The sequence below is a fragment of the Lolium rigidum genome, chromosome 1 (genome assembly GCF_022539505.1).
Source record: "Lolium rigidum isolate FL_2022 chromosome 1, APGP_CSIRO_Lrig_0.1, whole genome shotgun sequence".
NCBI classification, from domain to species: Eukaryota; Viridiplantae; Streptophyta; class Magnoliopsida; order Poales; family Poaceae; genus Lolium; species Lolium rigidum.
The window spans coordinates 106,099,494-106,112,763 of NC_061508.1; the positions used below are offsets into that span (position 1 = coordinate 106,099,494).

The 13,270-nt window shown below is 45.1% G+C and overlaps 1 long non-coding RNA gene and 1 pseudogene across 1 annotated transcript; one reads left to right on the plus strand and one right to left on the minus strand.

Annotated features, from left to right (window-relative positions):
- Positions 1–525: 525 nt before the first annotated feature.
- On the minus strand, positions 526–11,082 carry LOC124647014. Its single transcript, XR_006986410.1, has 4 exons — positions 10,963–11,082; positions 10,109–10,288; positions 4,132–4,216; positions 526–857 (listed from the first exon to the last, which is right to left on the minus strand). It is a non-coding gene; the product is annotated as an uncharacterized LOC124647014 (long non-coding RNA).
- Positions 1,405–9,542, plus strand: LOC124646911 (annotated as a pseudogene).
- Positions 11,083–13,270: the final 2,188 nt, after the last annotated feature.

The following is a 13,270-nucleotide window of genomic DNA, read 5'->3' on the forward strand; positions in this document are numbered from 1 at the left end:
TTCTTTTCTTATAAAAAAATTGTAACTTTGGGACAAGGTCCTCCACTTCAACCATCCATTGTTGGGCTTCAGTACCTCTACACCCAGCATCAGCGTTAGCAGTACTAAAACCGATATACAGACACACACACCCCGATCCAGCCATCCAGGAGATGTACTAGCTCTCAGTTGCTCTCGCGACAGGTGCTATCAGCGGAACATCTCGTCCGGTTTTTTTTTTGTCAACAAATTTAAGAGACGGGTACTTCGGCCAAATATGCTGGAAAGTGGGGGCAATCCTGCAAACGAACTCCAGACTTTGGAAGCGCATAGAGCTCATTTTGAGCATTTTACCCTGCTGCCTGCTGTTTGCTCAAAACGGAAAGCCAAGCAATTGTATCAGGGTACCTCCAACAAATAACTACATTAATTATCTGCAAAAAACTACATTAAAAAATACGTTAGTGCCTACCAATATAGTACTATATATATGAAACTTTAGATCACTAAATAAATCACATTAAATAAAACTAGAGTTGGATGATCATTAGGTGGGTTCCCACCTGGACCACCCTCTTTGTTTTTCAACAAGGAGCACCCTAAGCTTGAAGAACTGCAGATTTTTTTTTTCTCAAGAAAATACAGAAGGCATTGCGTTCTGATTTATGGAGAAGAGTTATATACAAACCCAGAATTAAGGCCACACCTGAAATTACAAGCTAGGCGCTGCAAAAGTAGCAACCACCACCCATAACAAAGCCCTTAACCTTGATTGCGTCGAGCAGGCTAACAATGTTGGTGCGCCCCATCGAAGATGATCCGCGTAGCGCAGGCTCCAAATCCACCATTGATCCATCCCATTCATCACACCAGCTTGTCTGCCCATGCAAAAACAGTGCCATTAATAAATTGTCACTCAGCACCAGACATATGTACTGCAACCTTTCACATCCATATCAGCATCAACATCCAGTTCCACTTCCGATTCATCATTTCAAATGAAACACAATCCAGTGCAGGCTGTAGCACACACAGCACAACCTCATTACTACCAAATAATCGGCGCTTCAACAGCGCAAGGTGATCAATATCAGCAAGCAAACAGAGCACTGGCAGAGAGTTTATCTCCTCTCCTCTTGGGTGTGTGTGAGCAAACCCTGTGTTGTAAAGCACTTTTAACAGCATCCTTGTTTGAGCCATTAACTCATGGCTTGCTTACCATGCATGTTCCAGTCATGAGATTAGGGTCCTTAATCTAGAAATATACGGAAAGCATATCACATGCATGCTCCTAGAGATTCCTCGCGTTTAATACTCAAAAAGTGAACTGTGAGGTACGCATGTATGCCATGCCCTATCTTCTCAAGTTCAATAATCTCATAATGAGTTGCTGTCTGATGCAGATTTACGTCTTTGGAAGGGAAGATGCCCGCGAAATCGAGGAACACAGCCTACTGGTTCTACTGGGTAGATTCTCCACCGACGACGAGCTCCTTCTGGCCAATGCAGCATGGAGCACAGACTGGAGTGGAATCCTCTTTTTCTTTTCTTATAGAAAAGGTTAGCTTTGGGGCACTCTCTGGTAGCTGATCGAGTTCCTCTTCTTAAATCATCCATCGTTGGGCTTCTGTTGCTTACTAGCTCTACACCCAGCAGCAGCAGCATTAGCGGTACTATAACCAATAATACACATACAAACGCGAGTCCAGAAGGCAACTACTCCATGGGGCTAATTGAGAACACGGCGATAAGCCTTGGAAAGTCCGTGCTGAACAGGGCGGTCCGCTATGCAGAGTCTGATGTCGCAAAGGAGGCTGCTCTGCATCTCGGCATCCAGCGCGACCAGACCTTCATCACCGACGAGCTTGAGATGATGCAGGGCTTCCTGATGACCGCGCACGACGACCATGACAACCACAACAGGGTGGTGAAGATCTGGGTGAAGCAAGTCCGGGACGTTGCCTACGACGTCGAAGACTGCCTCCAGGATTTCGCTGTTCGTGTCATGGTGAGGCGGTCCTGGTGGCGCATCCCACGCAAGATGCTACACCGACGTCGTGTGGCCAAGAAAATGAAGGAGCTCAGAGCAAAGGTGGAGGATGTCAGCCAGAGGAGCCTGCGCTACCACCTCATCAAGGGCTCTGGCTCCAAGCCCATATCCACTAAGGAGCAGTCGGTGGCCATCGCCAGTGCAACCAAGTCTGATATCGACGAAGTAAGGCGGCAGAATGACAAAGCAAAACTGGCTATCCTTCGGCTCATCAGCAAGAAGGACGATGACCTCAAAGTCATTGCGGTGTCAGCAACAAATACCGTTGGCCTTGTGGAAACCTCTGTCGTCAAAAGAGCCTATGAAGATCCGAGGATACATAAGAAGTTTGAGTGCTGTGCCTGGATCAGGCTGTTGCAACCTTTCAGCCTCACAAAGTTCTTGCAAAGCATTGTCCGGCAGTTCTATGTAAATTATCTTCGGCAGGCCAAGCAAAGAGAAAAAAATCCTACAGATGCCCAAGTTCTGAGGAGGATGGGGATGATGAATGAAGCGGATTTGGCTAATGAGTTCAAGACATACATTAAGGAGAAGAGTTACCTGATTGTGCTTGATGGCCTACACACCATTGAAGAGTGGGGTCGGATTAAAACATGCTTCCCTCAAAGCAAGGCAGGAAGCCGAATAATAGTGTTGGTAGAGCAAGTGGGAGTTGCAAGCCTATGTGTAGGGACAGAGAATGTAGCACCAGAGCACAAGCAGTTGTTTCCTGACCTTCATGCTTTCTACGAGAAGGTAACATTAAAACCCTGATTCCCAGAATATCATCTTACTAATGCTGCCTCTTGTAAATCTAGTAGAGTAATAGTCTTTACATTTGATTTATCAATATATGTAGATCAAAAAGTCCTTATATATGTACATCCACAGGTAACGTTTTATTGATTTTCCATTTAAGGACCATGAACTTGTGTTCTTTAATTTACTCTGGGCGCCGCAGTCTTCCGCATTACTTTTAATTTCCGAAACTTTGCTTCCAAATTATAAAACAAAAAATATTTCAGATGTTCTGATTTCTGAACTCCCCAATTATAGAATCTTATTAAAATAAATATAATTCATTTTATTTTAATCTGGAGAAAACATTTCCATACCACATTATTATAGTTCAAATTCAAATATGAGTTACAGAAAACCTATCAAGGACTTCATCTGGTAATTTATTCTTCATCCACACCATGTCCACCTACCGAGTAGTTTAGGAGATAGTGATCTGGGTAGTTGTCAGGCTAGATAATTAAATATCATGGACACTACTCTTAAAGAAGTTTCAAGGTTTCTAAGAGCAAGTACAATAACGTATAATCAGCAAGCTATAAGAATTAAAATACTATAATTTTGCTGAGTTGGATGAGAGAGAAGAGGAGAGAGAATAGAGGCAGGCTACAAGATAATAGCCAGCTGCAGCGCGTGCTCCTAGGCACTTTGTAAGATTGTAAGGTGAGGCATATGCATATAAAGTAGTCCATATTTGTATCTAACTATTATATGAGCTAACTACAAGTAGGCTATAGATGACATGGCAAAAACATATAGCCAACTGGTGACTCTTCTATTGTTCTTGCTCTAAAGGAGATGTTACCCCATATATTTACCCAATTGGACATGTTGCATACCGTTTACATATTTGGTTTTGAAGATTCAACATTTGCAAGAATCAGAACTGGACTAAACTTTGTCCAGTGAAATGTTAAGGCAGCACCTAATCACTGTGTTCTTGTGTCTAGAGTTTTCAAGATGGAGCAGATCCAGCAGAGACAGGGACTAGCTCAAATACATCCAGTATTTATAGTAATAACTCTATGGACAGGAAGAGCTCCATTGTTTCGACGGAATCAGAACCAGTCGGACGAGAGCGAGAAAAATCTGAAATTCTTGAAATGATTACAAATGGAGATAGTCAACACCTTGAGGTGCTCTCAGTTTGGGGAATGGGCGGCCTCGGGAAAACAACACTAATCAGAGATGTGTACGAAAGCCAAGAGCTCAATGGCATGTTTGAGAAGTGTGCCTTTGTCACAATAATGCGTCCTTTCAATCTTGACAAGCTCATTGGAAGCATAGCTAGGCAGTTTGGTGAAAATAATGTGAAAGACATGTACCGATATCCAGAAGGAAGTAAATACTTGATTGTTCTTGATGATCTCTCTTCCACCACAGAATGGGACGATATAAAACAACATTTACCTGAAATGGGCACAGCAAACCGCATCATAATCACAACAAGAGAAGAGGATGTTGCTAAGCATTGTTCGAAGAGGCACAAGAACATATACAACCTCCAAAGGTTGGTGCGCAAAAATGCCCTTGACCTCTTCACGCAGAAGGTACCAATATAACATACAATTTTTCTCTATCTCTTATCCATTTGTTTTAGAAAAGGGCAGGATGTAGATTTTGAATTTTTGATAGCATATGGTTGGGTTTGTACACATGGCAGGACACAAAGAAAGAACAAGGATTGATTTTTTTACATATGTGCTAACTATTAGGTACTTGATATCATTTGAGAAAATACTTTTGTACTTACACGCATGGGTGTGGATGTTTCCTTCACCGTCCATTTTGCTTTTAGAGCATCTACCACGGCGAGCGGGAATCTCGAGGAATAAATCGACGGTGAAGGAAACACTCACACCCATGTGTGTGTGTACAAAATCCATTCTATCATTTGCCCCTAAAGATAATCCATATATTCTGGTGACCTAGTCAACTATGGTAGGTTTGGTGTAGGCGAGGTGGTCCCACTCGATCAACCATACACTTGGAGGAAGGCACTGGGTAGCAGAGAATCAAAGGGCCGGCAAGAAACAACAATAAGATGGTTGGGTTAGGTTAGGGTGGCAGCTGATTAGGGTGAGGTTGTTATGAATTAGGATAAGGTGCCAGCAGATGATGGGATCGTTGCGGATATTGTTCATTAATGGGCCTCACGCACCCCCTCCCGCACCTCCAAACCCTAGCCGCCTCCCACCGCTGCCGCCGGTGGCGCCGCCGAGCAAAGACCGCGGGGCGTGGCGGCGGCCTTTCCTCGGGTCGCACTGGGGACGGCGGCCGGGATCTTCCCCCGATGCTGCGGCGGCGGCCCCCCGCCTCCTGTGTGGATGGCTGGGCAGCGGCGGTCGGACGTGGACGGCTGGGCGGCGGCGGCCAGTCTTATCTGTGCTGCGGCCCCTTCGCCTCCCGTCGGCGGCACACCGGTGGTGGCTGGTGGTGGGCGGCGGACTGCGCCATACCCTCCGCCTCTAGCCGGTGCGTGGTGATGATCTTGGGCTCCTCCCGCGGCACGAGGTCGCCCGGGCAGCAGCCTTGGGTTCGACGGTGGAGGCGGCCCTCTTCTTCGCCGGAGATGGTCGGCCTGCGGATGGCTGGCGTTTGGCTGCGGCGGTGCCCAGGGCGTGTGCGGTGTCTCCGGACAACGCAATCTGCGCTTGGTGTCTCCGGCGGCAGCTGTGGCTAGCCTGGGATGGTCGTCGGTGTGGGGGCCCGACCTGAATAAAGGCGGCGGTCCTAGGGTCTCTCTTGGGCGAAGATGAAGACTGACATGTGGTTTGCTCTTCTCGATCTGGCAGGAGTGTTGAGTTCCGGAAGGCGCTGCCGGCAAATGTAACAGTGCTTTTTTTGCCTGGAGTTTGCTGGATCGGTGGTATTCGGTCGTGCGCACCCATGCTTTTATTCCGGCCGATTGGTTTTGGAGGGAGTGGCGCGAAGCTCTGGTCTGTGTTGGCATCAAGTGACATTTTGATCCATGATGCAGTCAGATGAAGGAAATAACATGAAGGCCGGAGCGGAGGACTAGCTTAGGGAGGCTCAAGTCTCCGCGTTGTTGAGAGACTTGCTTGGTGTCCTGGGATCCGCAGCAGTGATATGGAAGTAAGGGTGGCAGCATAGGTGAAGTTCAGAGTCCTACCTTTCAGGGTGAAAACTGAAAACCCGAGTTCTGGCCTAACTGGTTGTGTCTGCGGCAATGACCTTATTGGAGGCATTGTTTTGAGAGCGGGGACTATCTTCAGGGTGAAAACCTAAGATCTTTGGTCGGACGACGACGGCGCTGGTGCACCGTTTCCTTCTTGGAGGCATCGTTTTTGGAGATTCTGTATTTCAGGTGTTGTCTCGGTGGTGGTTGTATTGCTGTTGCTAAGCCTAGGATGCTATAGCGGGACTTTTGTTTCTTAGTTTTCTTTTCTTTTTTTGGCTGTGTGCATCCGTACTACCATTAGGGTGTTGCGTTGTTGCAGAGGCTGGGTGTATTTGGTATCTTTGGATATTAATATATTCCCTTTATCGAAAAAATTAATGGGCCTCACTGGAGTGTTAACATGCTACGACTGGGTGGTGACAACAACCGGGGATTGGGGGTTAGAGGAAATGGGAGAAATATATGTGGATGGAAAAATTGAAAGTAAGGAGATGATCCACTGAATTAATGCTCACAAATTATTGTAAGAATTTTTTTTGCGACTAATTATTGTAAGAAATATAGGAAACATTGACATGTGCAAGAATACACTTATAATCATATTATGTCAACCGAGCAGAAAAGATCCATCCTAGTTTACCAAAAAGATACCCATTATTACTCTATATGCATTTTCTAGTTCAGAGTTATCTAACAGAGAAATTGTTGCCAAATATAAAAAAATGCCTAGCTCGGCTTGGGCGGGGAGTGTATGTAGAATCTCACACCACCTTAGTTCAACTTATGTTGTCTTGAACATGTACCTTTGTGGATATATATAACAAATAAGTGCTGCCAAATGAAAAAGAAAGCCTGGCATGGGTTGGGTGGGGGAGCGTGTGTAGAATCTCATCACCTTGGTTCAAGCTCTCTTGACTTGGAATTGGTCTTAGACATCCTCATATATATATACCTTCATTTCAGACTTTTAAAAAGGTAAATAAACATCTATTTTCCTAGAAGGAATGTAACTATGGATATGGGACGTGCTTTTACAATGTTAGATCGCTAGCTTCTAGTTTATTTATTGAATATTAGCAGATGAGGATGTCTTGTATGCTTGCTCCTAATCTTAAAATAGAAATATGGTTGGAAGTTTAAAAAAAGTGAGCTCCAAACTTTCGTTTTAGAGTTGCCTAATTTGCTTGCATATATAGCTAGATGACCAACGGCGCAATTTGCAGATTTATTTTTTGCAATGAATTTTGGAGCATTATCATGACCAAGGTCGAACCAATATAATAGGAGTGTGCACCTTTAAAATCAGATAGTCTTTATTCCATCGTAATCACAGTAGTAAACCAGAAAGACAACCTTGTTGTGTATAAATTAATATTTGGTGTACTAAAATATGGAATTGTACAAATTTCAGGTATTTGGCAAGGATATAAAATTGGATGAGAAATATCCAGAGTTGGTTGAACAAGCAGAGCTGATCCTAAAGAAGTGCGATGGACTTCCCCTCGCCATTGTCCACATAGGTCGCTTCTTGGCAAGCCAACAAATCACAGCTTTGGAGTGGAAGAAACTGAATGAGCATATTAGTGCTGAGTTGGAGATGAATCCAAAACTTGGGTCCATAATGACAGTCCTTAATACAAGCTTTGATGCTCTACCATACTATCTCAAGCCTTGTTTCTTATATACATCCATCTTTCCTGAAGATCGTGAGGTTAGTCGGCGACGTTTGGTGCGTCGATGGATTGCAGAGGGCTATTCAAGGGAGGTGCGTGGCAGGTCCGCGGAGGAAGTGGCAGAGAGCTACTTCGCTGAACTAATAAGCAGGAGCATGCTCCTACCATCTCAACAACCAATGCATAGCAGAAAAGGAACTGTTGCATGTCAGGTCCATGATCTAATCCGTCAAATCAGCATCTCAAAATCAATTGAAGAAAATCTTGTTTTTACACTGGATGAAGGTTGCAGCTTAAACAGACGGGCCACAGTACGCCATCTTGCTATAAGCAGCAACTGGAAGGGAGGTCAAAGAGAGTTCGAGATCATGGTGGACTTGTCCCGTGTGAGATCACTAACAGTTTTCGGGGAGTGGAAACCATTTTTCATTTCTGAGAAGATGAGGTTGCTTCGAGTGCTGGACCTAGAAGGCACGCCAGGTCTAGCTGATCATCACCTTCAGCACATTGGGAAGCTTCTTCACCTGAAATACCTTTCCATAAGAGGATGTGATGATATTTACCACCTGCCAGACTCCTTGGGTAACCTGAGGCAACTCGAGACACTAGATGTCAGAGATACAAGAATACTCAAGCTGCCAACGAGCATTATCAAACTTCAGATGCTAAACTATCTCCGTCTTGGTAGAAAGAGCGTCTCTTATGAAGAACTTGTAGATGACCTCTAAAATTCAATGAGCAAGGATATGCTATGCCTTCTGAGGATATATTGTGCAGCTTGTTGTGCACCCGGCAGTTTCAGTTATTCTGAAAACATGAACCGCCATGACATATGTACCGCCACTTGCTGTGCTCTACTCCCTGCTGTTGCCATGCGCCTGGACATGTACGGTGTTCTAGTGCCAAGAGGGATGAGGAAACTGATAGCCCTGCACACACTTGGTGTTGTGAACATTGCACGGGGGGGAGTCATTCAGGACATAAGAGAACTCACCAGGTTGCGCAAGTTAGCAGTAACTGGAATCAGCAGGACAAATTGTCGAGATTTCTGTTTAGCAATTAATAGTCTCAACCACCTTGAGTCATTATCAATACGGTCAGAAGGGGAGCCTAGTTTGTGGCAATGTTTGGATGAAATGTCCTCACCTGAGGCGCCTCTGGACCTCAAGAGCCTCAAGCTGTATGGTAATCTAGTCAAATTGCCACAATGGATCCAAGGGCTCCAGAATCTTGTGAAATTGAATTTACGGAGCACCAGGCTATCGGAGCATGATTATTCAATGGAAGTACTTGGGAACATGCCAAATTTGTCCATCCTGCGTCTATTGGAGAAGTCATTTCAGTGTGAAGAGCTTCATGTCAAGATTGAGGGTTTCAGAAACCTCACAGTCCTAGTGTTTGGAAACTTTGGGGACATCAAACGTGTGAAGTTTGACCAAGGGGCAATGCCGAAACTTGAGCAGATACAGGTGAAGAATGACTGGAGAGTACGTACAAGTGGTTGTTCTGAGAGTGAAGCTGTCTTTGTTGGGCTAGAGTTTCTCCCAAGCATCAAGCAAGCCTGGTTCAATGTTACAATTATCCTCGATTTTAGTCCTTGGGATGAACAATTCAAGCATATATCAGATGAAGTATTCCTCAAGGCCAACTATTTCGAGGAGCACTTTCGGGCCTGGCTTGCTGACAATCGAAGGAACCCTGTTCTGAAGGTGGGTGAGCCCCAGAGCCAGGACTAATATTGTTTCTAGGCCGCTTGATTATTGTTACCAATCCAAAAGAGTATTGTCGTGGCCCTGCCCAAGTAACAACCATGCTACTGGAGAATATATCGTTTACTCATGTGCTGTAGTAACATGTTAAATACTGGATGTGTAAAACATTGCCATGTATTTTTATCCAAATTTTGTATGTAAAAATAACTGTTTTCTTCATCCTGCTTCTCAGGATGAAATTGCATGAATTCAGTTCTATAGTTTCCAGAAAGACTAAATGTTGCGACAGATTTGTGTACTAATAGGTCAAGATTATATACGTGCATACAAGTAAAACATGCTTCTACTTCTATGTAAAATATCATGGTGAGATTGGACCTTTTGCCCATATATTCTCTGTGTTTTCTTTTTCTTCTGCCGTGGCTAAGCTGTCAGTGAACAGTAACAGAACTAATGGGTTTGTTTTTGTTATATAGATTGATACAAGCGCGAGGTGTTTGTTGTTGTCAGAGTTAAAGGGCGTCTCCAAGGCATTTATGTTTATTGTTCTGAACTGATAGGGATCATGAACTTTAGGATTTGAGGGAATAAGAGAGATCTTCTAGCTAAGCCCTCAGAGCGCTCCTCCAATGTAAACATGGAGAGGTTGTTGTCCAAAATTCTCAACAGTTCAAACAGACATCAAGTTACCCACAAGATGATCCTTCATCAACAGCCCAAACACATCTACTAATAATCTGGCAAAACAAAAGAAAAAGGTGTAAAGCACACATACCAGCTTTATAGTATAGTAAAGACACCACCACGTCCACCACCTTCTGAAGCTTAACTACCTTGACAGCATCTTTCTGCAGATTAAGAAAGAAGCTTCCAACCAATCACCCGCTGCATGGTGAAGTTTATGCAGCATCTTATAGGCAGACAGATGAGTCTTGGCCATTTCATGTATAACACCCTGAACATCCACATGTGTAACACGGGTTAGAGATGTTAACCTGACAAAGATCCACATTTCTGGGTTCAAAAATCCGGCCAGATCAATAATTAGTTTGCGATTATGTATAACTTTGCACGTGCCTAATATTCAGTTGCCCCTAACATTTTCTTGAGCAACCGATGCGGCTCAAGTGTGCGCCCCTTATGCGGAAACGGAACTGAACACAACCAATGTCGATATTAAAGCTTGAGATTAACCTTTCCCTTCCAATTGCCCCTAACCTCTTCCGTTTTGCTCTGCTTTCAAGTATAGTTTCGTGATGACTGCTACCCCCATGTGTTCTTTCATGAAAGGTCTCACCACGCACGATCAAAGTTGTAGGCGTCGGTATATACAACAGAAGAAGCAAAGGTGGCGCAGTTTCCCTTGCAAAGTTAGGTGTGGCCTTGTGGGTGGCAAGCCCGAAGTTCAGCACTTCCGAGCCCAAATCTGAACTGAAGTTGGACCCTCCCTTGGAGGCATAATCGGGATAGGTCATCACAGCTATACTACAAGTGCAGAGAAATCCCCAATTCCCCACACCGTGGGATCCACCGTCACTGCTGAACGGTTTAATTACAGTTCCCGCAAACAAAAATGTTCCATCATAGTTCAGATAACTAAAAATGGGAAAATTTGTGAACACCGCGTACCACAGATTGGCCATTGCTGAGGGAAGCGAGCTCATAAGTCAGCGACCCTCTCCCCTCCACTGGCCCTACAGCGGCGCAGAGAGAATCTCCTCCTCTTGCCACGACCCATTCATCCGCCTCCCATCTCCTTCGTCGCCGCCGCCGCCGCCGCCGCCGCCACCGGGAGGAGTCAGAGCAAGAGAAATAACAGTGGGCAGTACGATGACAACGGTGTGATGTCATTGGTCATGCTAACCGCATCTCCAGCGGCCCGACGAGGATACGATGATTTGTGTTTTGTTTGTGCCGGGCCACGGTCGTGGTGTCAGTTTTGGGTCGGCCCTACCCAGCAACCCGACGCATTTAAAAAAACTAATACAAATGCCCGTGCGTTGCTACGGATCTTCAAATTTTATTTCTCAGTGCACATATATAATTCACAACTCACTATGAAACTCAAAACAAATCAGAAATATCATAATTAGTAATACCGATCGCAATCATCAGGAGAGTTGCAAAGGGGGCTAACATACGGAAATATGTATGAGAACAAAATCAATCAATCAATTCCTTGCTCATTCTCCACCTCCTCTTGGGCACTCTCCAACTTCATTTGGAGAGCCTCCAATAAAATATTCAATCTGTATATCTCATTCGACACTGCAAAATGGACACACTTTGTTTAAGAATTCATACACAAGAAATTATTACTTTATCATTGGTTGCCTAACTACATTTCAGTACTCAAAAGGCTTTGGTATCTACCCTCTTTATTGTAAATAATATCTAAGAATAAGAATTAGTTAAAGTCATTGTAAATAATAATTATATGAGGATATTCTTACTAACCTCTTTATTTCCTACATACTGACAAATCATTGGACCCTCCCCATACCCTATGCTTCTCTTTTGGATAAGGTACCGCATCAGGAAGAAAATGCAGATAACGCTGCTACTGGCTGGCTTCTCCAGTATCTTATAGATTAAAGTCTTTCCCTATACTTCCGAAACAAACTTCGTAGGATTGTAGACTTTAGTTTCTCAATATCAGTACTCTTCTAGCATGGGTGGATCAGGAGCAAAAAAAAAAGATCTGGCAGCGCTTAGGAGATGGACAATTACTCGCTGACCATGCGAGGATACCAGACAGCTCTATTGCAATCAAGAAATGAAGAAAAACAGAACATGATTCTCATGATGCTCTAAAAGGAAATGCACACGAATAAGCAGAAAGTGCATTTGGCAAGCTAGCAAAAGTTCTGTCTCACTCACCTGTAACTTATAACCAATTTGATCTTGCATGGACTGATTCATATTTGTACCCCACTTGACTAAGTAGTCATCGGCATTGAAATGGTTATGACCTTCAGAATGGTGCCATCTAATGCTTGGCATTTGAGTATCATGCTCCGGGAATGATTCCATTGGCTTATCATCAATTACTGAAATTGAGAGTAGATGCAAAAGAAAATTAAGCTATGTAAACGAATATGCTCAAGAACTAAACAAAGAAATAACAGTGTTTCAGAACAACTGAGATCGTCCACGTGCAGAGCCTCGGATCCTCATTGTCGAGCGCGTGCGCTCGGGCCTCGGATCCTCAGTGACCCGCACACAGCTGAATGCTAGCGAATTCGTCGGATCCACGATCGACTCATCTAGTCGCTGACATACCCGAGAGCGACAGGGTTAATCGCCATGCCGAGTTGGAAGGTGATACCCCTCGTCTCACTCCAATCCCAAGCCCTGCCGTGGTCTTCTTTCTCCATCCCCAACTGGGCAATATGGGATGGGACGAGGCTAGTGATGTAGAGATGGGGCACCGCGGGCGAGTTGGGAGGGCACATATGATTAGGATGAGAAGGTGGAAGGGGAGCCGTACCTGCGCCGCCGCGTCGAGGCTAGGGATAGGAGGAGGCGGCGCGATGGTGCGACGAAGCTGGGGAGGCGCGGTCGCGTGTAGATAACCGGGGCGCGCGATGCAATGCCCTTCCACAAGCGGCCGTTGCTAGCTGCAGCCGAGCACGGCTCCTCTCCTGCGCCACCCCGCTGAATCTCCGTGATGCAACCGGCGGCCACAAGAGGCTGTCAAGGAGCTCGTGGAGGAGGTGGAGAGGCCGGTGCGGTGTTGAATCGTCGGAGCGATCTTGGCTTGCGTAGTGGCGGTGGTGACATCAGATGAGGCAAGGAGGCCCATGTGATTTGGATCCGGCATTGTGAGAATGTTTTGTGGGAGAGAAATTACACGGAATTGGAGTTGGACGGGGAAGGATGGCGTGATTTGCGGGGACGATGGTCGACAACGGAAGAAGGCATGAGATGGAAAGTA